Source organism: Zea mays, chromosome 2 (genome assembly GCF_902167145.1).
Source record: "Zea mays cultivar B73 chromosome 2, Zm-B73-REFERENCE-NAM-5.0, whole genome shotgun sequence".
NCBI lineage: Eukaryota > Viridiplantae > Streptophyta > Magnoliopsida > Poales > Poaceae > Zea > Zea mays.
In genome coordinates, this window is record NC_050097.1 from 165,423,719 (window position 1) to 165,434,457 (window position 10,739).

The following is a 10,739-nucleotide window of genomic DNA, read 5'->3' on the forward strand; positions in this document are numbered from 1 at the left end:
AAGATGTATACACTTAAACTACCAAGCTTATGACATCTTAAGTAATTCTCTTAGCAAAGAAGATTATTGTGCCTTCATAATGATATATGATGAACCTATTCATAATGCGCATGATATTTGGACTAGAATTAAAAACAAATTTGATGAGTCCAAACATGATGGTTCACTTAATACTTCTACTTCTTTTAGTTCTTGTGAAACTAACCCCTTGAAGGAAGAAGAAGAAAATGAACGATGGAGACCAAACGATGAATCCACCTCTCCAAAAGGTTTGTCTTCCAATTTCAACTCCCACATATGTTGTGTGGCTAATGAAAATGATAGTGGAAGAACAAATGAGGATGAGGAGGATGAAAGAAGCTTCATGTAACTCTACGCTCATCTAAGCCTAGAAGATAAGGCGGTCATGCTCAAACTCTTAAACAGAGCAAGAGAGCAAAGCGAAGCTCTTCAAATGCTAGAAGGTGTTCTTGCCATAAAAAGCCAATGCTTTGAAGAGTTGACTAAAGAACATGAGGAGCTAAAGTGCTCTCATGTTGATTTGGTCCATAGGTATGAAACTATTTCAATTGAGCAAGATAACTCTTTATATTGTATCGCTCAATTAGTAAATAGGAATGTCTTTCTTAAGGACCAAGTAGAAAAGCTAAAAGTTGAAAATCTAGCTTTTCAAGAAAAATATGATATGCTTCTATGTTCTTATGAAAATCTTATGGATGATCATATCATGTTAAACATTGCTCATGAGGTTGTGATAGAAAACTTAAAATCCCAACAACCTCACTCATGCACATGTATTCAAATTGAAACTATATTACCATGTGCTAATGCTTGTTCATCGACAAGCAAATCCTCCTTTGAGCTAAAATTTCTAGGAACAAAAGATGATACATGTCAAGATCTCAAAGAAGAAAATGAGAGGCTAAAGACGAGCTTGACACAACTAAAAGGGAAGTGCACTGCTCAACCTTCTCAAGATAACTGTGATTATATGGTGAAGAAGCTTGAGACGGGAACAACCGTGGCATGCACAGAATCCCTTGAAGAAAAAGTCAAGGACTTGAGGATTGCCAAGAGGAAGGAACAAAAGAAGAAAATCAATACCTCTACCAAAATCCTCAACCATGCCTCCATGCAAGGTAACATCCAAGGTAATGATCAAGCCACACTTCACACTAAGAAAAGTAAGAAGTGTAGTGAATGCTTTGAAAAGGGACACTTGATTAGGTCATGTCCCTATATTAAGAATGGCTTGATTATTAACAAGGATGATAAACTTTGTTTTAAATGCTCAAAGAAGGGACACTTTGTTAAGTCTTGTCCCCATTTGAAACAAAAAGGCATAGTGTTAGAAACGAAAATATTAACTAACCATGTAGCAAGCAAGAAACAAGGAAAGAAGAAATCTTTAAGACTTGAAGATTGCCTTTGCTACATATGCCGAAAGAAGGGACATCAATGCAAGGATTGTCCCATTGGTAACTATCCCACGTCTAGCTTGTCAATTACTTCACATGTAACTAGGCAACCCAAAATTGCAACTTGTGCTAGAAAGGTAATGAGTTTACCAAGTGCTAACACAAAGGACTTTTGGGTTCCTAGATCTTTGTTGACTAACCTTGATGGAGCCATCAAGCGATGGGTACCAAAATATGCTTGACAAGCTTTGCAGGAGAAGGAGATTATATGAAGCTTTGGGGTGCTTGAAAGAGTCAATTCAATTCTTATTAACTCAAGCTATCAATCTTCAATGATCTTTATATCCAAGATTGACCCAAAGTTGTTTTGAATTATTATGTCTAAAACTCATATCATCTCGGGGAAGATATTGATGTTGTAGGAAATAAAGAATTATCCTGTGCGGCAAAATCAAGGCCTACAACATGGAGGAAAGCCAAAGGATGGTAACAATTATGCTTTTAAGTGCAAGTATCTTAAATTATCATGTGTTTTGTGTAGTCACATAGAAAAGGAAGCACTTCAAATGTCTTTAAAGTTATGTCACCTTTCCTTGAAGAAATTCCTCTCATATGGTAGATTGCATATTCATCATCTCTATACTATGGCAATCTGCATGCTTTGAATTATTGTAAGCACCTCATGGCATGTTTTACACTAATTATCCTATTATAGCCATGTTCTAGATATAGAGAGATATTCCAAGTTCTTAAAAGAATAAGGTATCATGTAAGGAATCCAAATCCTTAGGACACTTATAAAGGGAATCTCTCTTTATATCTAGAATCGTGAGACTAATGTTTTTGTCTAAATAACCTAAGTAGTCTCACATGTAGAGAATAAGTTTCTCTATGGAAATGCATAATCTAACATGAAGAGAAAAGTCAATCCAATGATTTATGTTGTTTTGCCTCTTGCTTAAATTGGATATGATTCTTCTACATTCATCGCTCTCCATGTTATGAATTAGATTTATTCCCATAATCTTAAAGAATTAACTATGCTTGTTTTATAAGTTAAAACTGAGCATACATCATGGAATAATCTAGTTCATACTATAAAGTTTCCGTGCTTTAGTAATCCACTTTTCATTCCTTGTCAAAAATGATTACAAAAAGGGAAACTAGTGCTTGTGTTACTAATGACATATCTCTTTAGCTTACTTATGAAAATCTACAAGAGAGTAAGTGCGAGCCACAAGCCTCAAGGGTTTCTCTTCACCCAGAGGAAGAAAGGTAAAAGCAAAGGTATGGGAACTCATCTTCTTAATCAAATATAGTTCCCATCAATGGTTATTTACTCTAAATTATCATATTCTACCTATGTGAAGAATAGATTCCTTATTGGACATAAATCAGCTAGATATGCATTCAATCTCGTTCTCATAAATGCACTTGTCCATTAGAATCTAATTCATGCCTTTGCTTTATCTATATTTATTCTCATATTGATATGCTTCTAAGTTATGATAATAAATTCAATTTGAAGAAGTAAATTTCCTATGATTGATCAAAATGTTTAAAAGGTGCATATTCCTCTTTTCTAATGATGAACACTAATGTTAAGGATTTTACTTCATGTCTGTGTGACTTGTCGATGATGAATTGTTTATATTTCTTATCTAAATAAATCATCCTTCATCATATACTCCCTTGTGCTATTAACATCTTTCTTGAGTATTTTCAATAAGTTTGGAAGGAAAAAGAGACAACTACAAAGGGAGGACACTCAAATGAAAGAGGAAGACGTCAAGAACAACAACATCTACTTGGACAGTAAGATCTTCAAAACAATCAATGGTGTGGTTGTAAGCATTCTAAATCTTTTTCATTGTGAGAATACAAGGCATAAGTATGAGAATACCAGGCATTCTAAATCTTGATTATATTGAGACTAACACTTTATCTTAGTAATCTCATATAGTCTCAAGTATGAGAATAAGTTTCTCATGAAGTATGCTACTTCAAATCAATTCAACTTGGTAAAGTAATGTCACCTTTGTCAAGGATTGTAACTTTCACTGTTAAAGTAGCATATTTACTGGATTCTCCTATTTTAAACCTGTGTGATAATCTAATGCATATGTTGTTCTTTTAATCGCAAATGTTATTAATTGAATGACTTCAATTGACTCTTATGTTGCTTAGTGCCTCATACACTATCAATCAATATCTCTCTTGAAATGCACTAAGTTTAAAAAAGGAGAATTCAGGGTAAATTTCTGCAATTTGTGATCTACTTGATATGTGATAACTGTGACTTAGAAAAGGATCACTAGTTGTAGAACTCTCTCTTGTGCAAAATATTTCCATATATTGTCTTGAATATAGGTCTTAAGTAACTAAGACTAAGGACAAAGCACAATGAAGAGAGTGTCTCTATGTGAAGGTACAAAAAGGTAAAACTACTTCCTCTCATTTACACATGTACCTAAAAATCTTCCTCTTCTATACATTCCTTGCATATCTGGTATAAAAGGAAGAGAAAGCATGTCTATGCATATCCCTGCTTCATACCTAGTTTAACCTCTCAAAAATTTCATTCCTACATTTATGCATTTTTGTTAAAACTAGGTGAAGTGATTTTATTGTCAAAGAGCTTAAAGCTTAACCTTGTAACGAGGATAAGTGTCAGGTACCGTAATTAGGGGTACCCCCAACACTCCTAAACACGGCTGGTAACCACCATCAGCACAAGCTGCAGAGACTGATGGGCGCAATTCAGGTCAAGGCTTCGTCTACTCAAGGGACGCGATCTCGCCTCGCCCGAGCCCAGCCTCGGGCGGGAACAGTAGTCCAGGCGAATTCACACCTCGCCCGAGGGCCTCCTCAAGCAACGGGCGCGCCCTCAACTCGCCCGAAGCCCAGCTCGGGCAGGTTTCGTTGTGAAGCAACCTTGGCCTACTCGCCTTCACCAACCGACCGCATCGCAGGCGCATTCAATGCGAGGATCGCCTGACGCCTTATCCTAACACACGCGCCTCAGTCGGCAAGGTCGAAGTGACCGCAGTCACTTCGCCCTTCCACTGATCGACCTGACAGGAAAACAGCGCCGCTCGCCCCTCTCCGTCTGTTGCGCCACTCACCAGGGTGAGGCTGACAACAGCTAAGTCCAGCCTCAGGCGCAACAGGAAGCTCTGCCTCGCCCGACCTTGGGCCTCGGCCTCAGGAGGAGGTCTCCGCCTTGCCCGACCCTAGGGCTCAGCCTCACCCTCGGCCTCGGAAGGTGGTCTCCGCCTCGCCCGACCCTAGGGCTCGGCCTCAACCTCGACCTCGGGAGGAATCGCGTCCTCGCTCGACCTTGGCCTCAAGACGAGTATCCGCCTCGCCCGACCTTGGGCTCGGACCGACCGTGCCACGGGGGATACATCATTACCCTACCCCTAGCTAGCTCAGGCTACGGGGGAACAAGACCGGCGTCCCATCCAGGCTCGCCCCGGTAACAAGTAATGATGGCTCCCCGCGGCGTCCATGACGACGGCGGTTCTCAGCCCCCTACGAAAGCAAGGAGACGTCAGCAAGGTCCCAGCAGCCCCGACAGCTGTGCTTCTACAGGGCTCAAGCGCTCCTCCGACGGCCACGACACCGCGTACACATGGCTCTAGCACCTCTCCGACAGCCACGTTGGCATGTACATAGGGCTCTGGCTCCTCTCTGCCGGACACGTTAGCATATAGCTACACCCCCATTGTACACCTGGACCCTCTCCTTGCATCTATAAAAGGAAGGTCCAGGGCCCTCATGCGAGAGGGTGGTCGCGCGGGAGGACGGGCTGACGAACAGGCTCGCTCTCTCTCTCTCTCTCCCTCGCGAACGCTTGTAACCCCTACTGCAAGCGCATCCCCCCTGGCGCAGGATAACACAAGCCACGTTCTTCCCCCCTTATGTTCCATCTCGCGCCAACCCATCTGGGCTGGGACACGCAGCGACAATTTTACTCGTCGATCCAGGGACCCCCCGGGGTCAAAACGCCGACAGTTGGCGTGCCAGGTAGGGGCCTGCTGCGTGTTGACGAACAACTTCCCGTTGAGCTCCAGATGGGTAGTCTCCAGCAACCTCTTCAGCCCGGGACACTGCTCCGTTTTGGGAGTCTCGAGTTCATGTCCCTCGATGGCAGCTACGACATGCTACTCCTCCCCCGAAGCGCGACAGCAACCACAACGGTCGTCAGCTCGCTCGGCGGCGGCGAACTCGGTGACGTCTTCCCCCCGTGGCGGAAGAGCAGCATCCAGGTTTGTCCCGCCACCTTCCTCGCCGCAGGAGGAGGAGGTGGGGCAACCATGGCCAGGCAGGAGGCGGCACCTCGTCGGCTGTCGAGCGAGTCGACGACGCTGGCACCCCAGCGGGGGACATGTCGGGCATTGACCTCACGCCTGAGACGACGGCGAGTGTCGTTTCCCCGCAACGTGCCAACCCCAAGCGGACAAATGACGCTAGCACTCTCGCGGAGGACTTGCTGGGCGTTAGCCTTGTACCTGAGATAACGGTGCAGTCCGTCCCCGACGTGACTTCGTCACCGTCCATCGATCGAGAGGTACCGTCCGTTTTCCACCCTGTGCCTTTGAGATTCAGCTTCGATCCACCAAGCGACCCCGCTTCGGTGAGTGCTTTCATAAAAGGCATATACTAACCTTCCGAGGTACCATATGTGGTCAACCTGGGACTGACTGACGGCCGTCTCGACCTACGGGCCCCCGGGTTCCGAGGAAGAAGACGAGCCCGACTCTGGTTGGGATTTCTCCGGGCTCGGTAATCCCAGTGCCATGCAAGACTTCATGACCGCATGTGACTACTGCCTCTTTGATTGCTCCGATGATGGCCACAGCCTTGACGACGAGGGTTGTGGCCCAAGTCGCGAATGTTTCCATGTCGATCTGGTGGGTCACGACGAAGGCAACCACCTTGGTATGCCGGAGGATGACGATCCCCCTAGGCCTGCGCCTCGCGTTGACATCCTGCGGGAGCTAGCTGTGGTCCCAGTCCCTGTGGGGGGTCAGGACACACAGCTCGAGAAAATCTGTAAGATGCAGGCCAAGCTCGATGAGGAAGCAGGACAACTTGTGCAGCTCCCGCAAAACATCGAGCAGGAGTGGGTAGGCCGAGCACTCGCCGGAGAGGCGCGTCATCAGGCCCGGGACATCCAGCGCCGTATCACTGACGAAGCCAGGGCAAGGCTGCCCCCGGCCTCCAGTGGGGTCAGCCAAATGTGGCTGCAGCGGCAATGCTGCTCCGAGCGATGCCGGAGCCATCCACCACCGAGGGGCGGCATATCCAGGGAGAACTCAAGAATCTCCTAGAGGATGCCGCGGTCCGACGGACCGAGAGCTCTGCCTCCCGAAGGCAAGGGTGCCCCCCGGAGCATCGTGCAGCGACTTCCCGATTCATGCGGGAAGCCTCGGTCCACACCAGGTGCACGCGGGACTGAGAGCACCTAGAGGGGGGGGTGAATAGGTGATCCTGTAAAACTTAAACTTATAGCCACAAAAACTTGTTAAGAGTTAGCGTAATAATGCCAAGTGGCTAGAGAAGGTCTTGCACAATACGATAACCACAAAAGATCAAACACAGAGAAGACACAGTGGTTTATCCCGTGGTTCGGCCAAGCACAAATACTCGCCTACTCCACGTTGTGGCGTCCCAACGGACGAGAGTTGCACTCAACTCCTCTCAAGTGATCCAATGATCAACTTGAATACCACAGTGTTATGCTTTTCTTTTCTTATCCCGTTTGCGAGGAATCTCCACAACTTGGAGCCTCTCGCCCTTACACTTTTGATGTTCACAAAGAATCACGGAGTAAGGAAGGGGATGAGCAACACACACAAGACTTCAAAAGATCAGAGCAACAGCACGCACACAAGTCGCAACAAGAGCTCGCAACACAACTCAAAGAGTTCACAACTCCACAAGAGCTCTATATGCTATCACAATGAAACAAATCCGCGAGATTGATGTCTTGGTGCTTAGGAGTGTTGTAGGAATGCTTGGTGTACTCCTCCATGCGCCTAGGGGTCCCTTTTATAGCCCCAAGGCAGCTAGGAGCCGTTGAGAACACATCTGGAAGGCTATCCTTGCCTTCTGTCGTCGGGCGCACCGGACAGTCCGGTGCACACCGGACACTGTCCGGTGCCCGATTTATTTCCATAAACAGCGCACCCGACCGTTGCTGTATGTTGCAGATCCGGGCGCCGTTGGCGCACCGGACATGTCCGGTGCACACCGGACAGTCCGGTGCCCCATTCCGACCGTTGGCTCGGCCACGTGTCGCGCGCCGATCGCGCGGCCGACCGTTGGCCCGGCCTACCGTTGACTCACCGGACAGTCCGGTGCACACCGGACAGTCCGGTGAATTTTAGCCGAAGTCGCCGGAGAAAAACCCGAGAGCGGCTGGTTTGCTCCGCGCTGGTCTGGCGCACCGGACACTGTCCGGTGCACACCGGACAGTCCGGTGCCCCAGCCCGAAGCATCCCTCCACTCCTCTTCTTCTTCCTGTTTCTAACACTTAGACAAGAATATTAGTACACAAAACCAATGTACTAAGGCTTAGAAACATACCTTAACTTGTGATTTGCACTTTGTTCATCCATGGGCATATTTTCACATTTAAGCACTTGTGTTTGCACTCAATCACCAAAATACTTAGAAATGGCCCAAAGGCACATTTCCCTTTCAATCTCCCCCTTTTTGGTGATTTATGCCAACACAACATAAAGCAAGTGGAACAAGTGCAAAACTACTTCAAATAAAAACTAACTTTGAGTTTTATTCAATTTTGGCATATATGGATCATCCTTTGCCACCACTTGGTTTGTTTTTGCAAATCAAACTCAAATCTCTATCTCTAAGTCAAACACACATGTTGAAGCATAAAGAGAGTCATTCCAAAGAAATTTGACCACGGATTTCAAAAAACTCCCCCTTTTTCCCATAATCAACATTTCTCCCCACAAGAAGCCAACTTTTGACAAAAGAGACAATACAAGAGTTTTGACAAACCAAAAGCTCTATTATACTTTTTCAAAATTTCTCAAGTGGTAGCTGATCCATTTATTGCTTTGGCCTTTATTTTCTCCCCCTTTGGCATCAAGCACCAAAACGGGATCAATCTTGGCCCTGGAACCCCATTGCCTCACCAAAATTTTCAATTAAGAGCAAATGGCAATAAGAGTTCATGAGATGAACTTGGAAGTAATTACCCTCTCATCGGAGTGCAGTGGAAGTCTTTCATGGTCCAAGTCCACCTTTTCCCTTTCAATTCTCCTTCGAGACTAGATCAAGCAAACTCAAGCATATGGTTAGTCTCAAAGGGTCAAGTTGTAACACATCTCCCCCTAAACATGTGCATCACTTTGCAATGGACTTGTGAGGTCCAGGGAGTGTTTGTACAACTTGAGCACCACAATAAGCAACAAAATGCAGAATGAACATGATCAAGGGCATAAACACATGAATGCTACAATTCAATCCAAGTTCCGCGAATCTAAGACATTTAGCTCAGTACGCAGCCTGCAAAAGGTCTTCTCATCTAGAGGCTTGGTAAAGATATCGGCTAGCTGGTTCTCGGTGCTAACATGAAACACTTCGATATCTCCCTTTTGCTGGTGGTCTCTCAAAAAGTGATGTCGGATGTCTATGTGCTTTGTGCGGCTGTGTTCAACAGGATTTTCCGCCATGCGGATAGCACTCTCATTATCACATAGGAGTGGGACTTTGCTCAGATTGTAGCCAAAGTCCCTGAGGGTTTGCCTCATCCAAAGTAGTTGCGCGCAACACTGTCCTGCGGCAACGTACTCGGCCTCAGCGGTGGATAGGGCAACGGAGGTTTGTTTCTTAGAGTTCCACGACACCAGGGACCTTCCTAAGAATTGGCACGTCCCTGATGTACTCTTCCTATCGACCTTACATCCAGCATAGTCGGAGTCTGAGTATCCAACCAAGTCAAAGGTAGACCCCTTTGGATACCAGAGCCCGAAGCAAGGCGTAGCAACCAAATATCTAAGAATTCGCTTCACCGCCACTAAGTGACACTCCTTAGGATCGGATTGAAATCTAGCACACATGCATACGCTAAGCATAATGTCCGGTCTACTAGCACATAAATAAAGCAAAGAACCTATCATTGACCGGTATGCTTTTTGATCAACGGACTTACCTCCTTTGTTGAGGTCGGTGTGTCCGTCGGTTCCCATCGGCGTCTTTGCGGGCTTGGCGTCCTTCATCCCAAACCGCTTTAGTAGATCTTGCGTGTACTTCGTTTGGGAGATGAAGGTGCCGTCCTTGAGTTGCTTCACTTGGAACCCAAGGAAGTAGTTCAACTCGCCCATCATCGACATCTCGAATTTCTGCGTCATCACCCTGCTAAACTCTTCACAAGACTTTTGGTTAGTTGAACCAAATATTATGTCGTCGACATAAATTTGGCACACAAACAAATCACCATCACATGTCTTTGTAAAAAGAGTTGGATCGGCTTTCCCAACCTTGAAAGCATTAACAATTAAGAAATCTCTAAGGCATTCATACCATGCTCTTGGGGCTTGCTTAAGTCCATAGAGCGCCTTAGAGAGCTTACACACATGGTCGGGGTACCGTTCATCCTCAAAGCCAGGGGGTTGCTCCACGTACACCTCCTCCTTGATTGGTCCGTTGAGGAACGCGCTCTTCACATCCATTTGGAACAACCTGAAAGAATGGTGAGCAGCATATGCTAGCAAGATACAAATTGATTCTAGCCTAGCCACAGGAGCAAAAGTCTCCTCGAAATCCAAACCTGCGACTTGGGCATAACCTTTTGCCACAAGTCGAGCCTTGTTTCTCGTCACCACCCCGTGCTCGTCCTGTTTGTTGCGGAACACCCACTTGGTTCCCACCACATTTTGCTTGGGACGAGGCACCAGTGTCCAAACTTCATTGCGCTTGAAGTTGTTTAGCTCCTCTTGCATGGCCAACACCCAGTCCGGATCTAGCAAGGCCTCTTCTACCCTGAAAGGCTCAATAGAAGAGACAAAAGAGTAATGTTCACAAAAATTAACTAATCGAGACCGAGTAGTTACTCCCTTGCTAATGTCACCCAGAATTTGGTCGACGGGATGATCCCTTTGGATCGTCGCTCGAACTTGGGTTGGAGGTGCCGGTTGCGCTTCTTCCTCCATCACGTGATCATCTTGTGCTCCCCCTTGATCACACGCCTCCTTTTGATGAACCTGTTCATCGTCTTGAGTCGGGGGATGCACCATAATTGAGGAAGAGGGTTGATCTTGCTCATCTTGTTCCTGTGGCCGC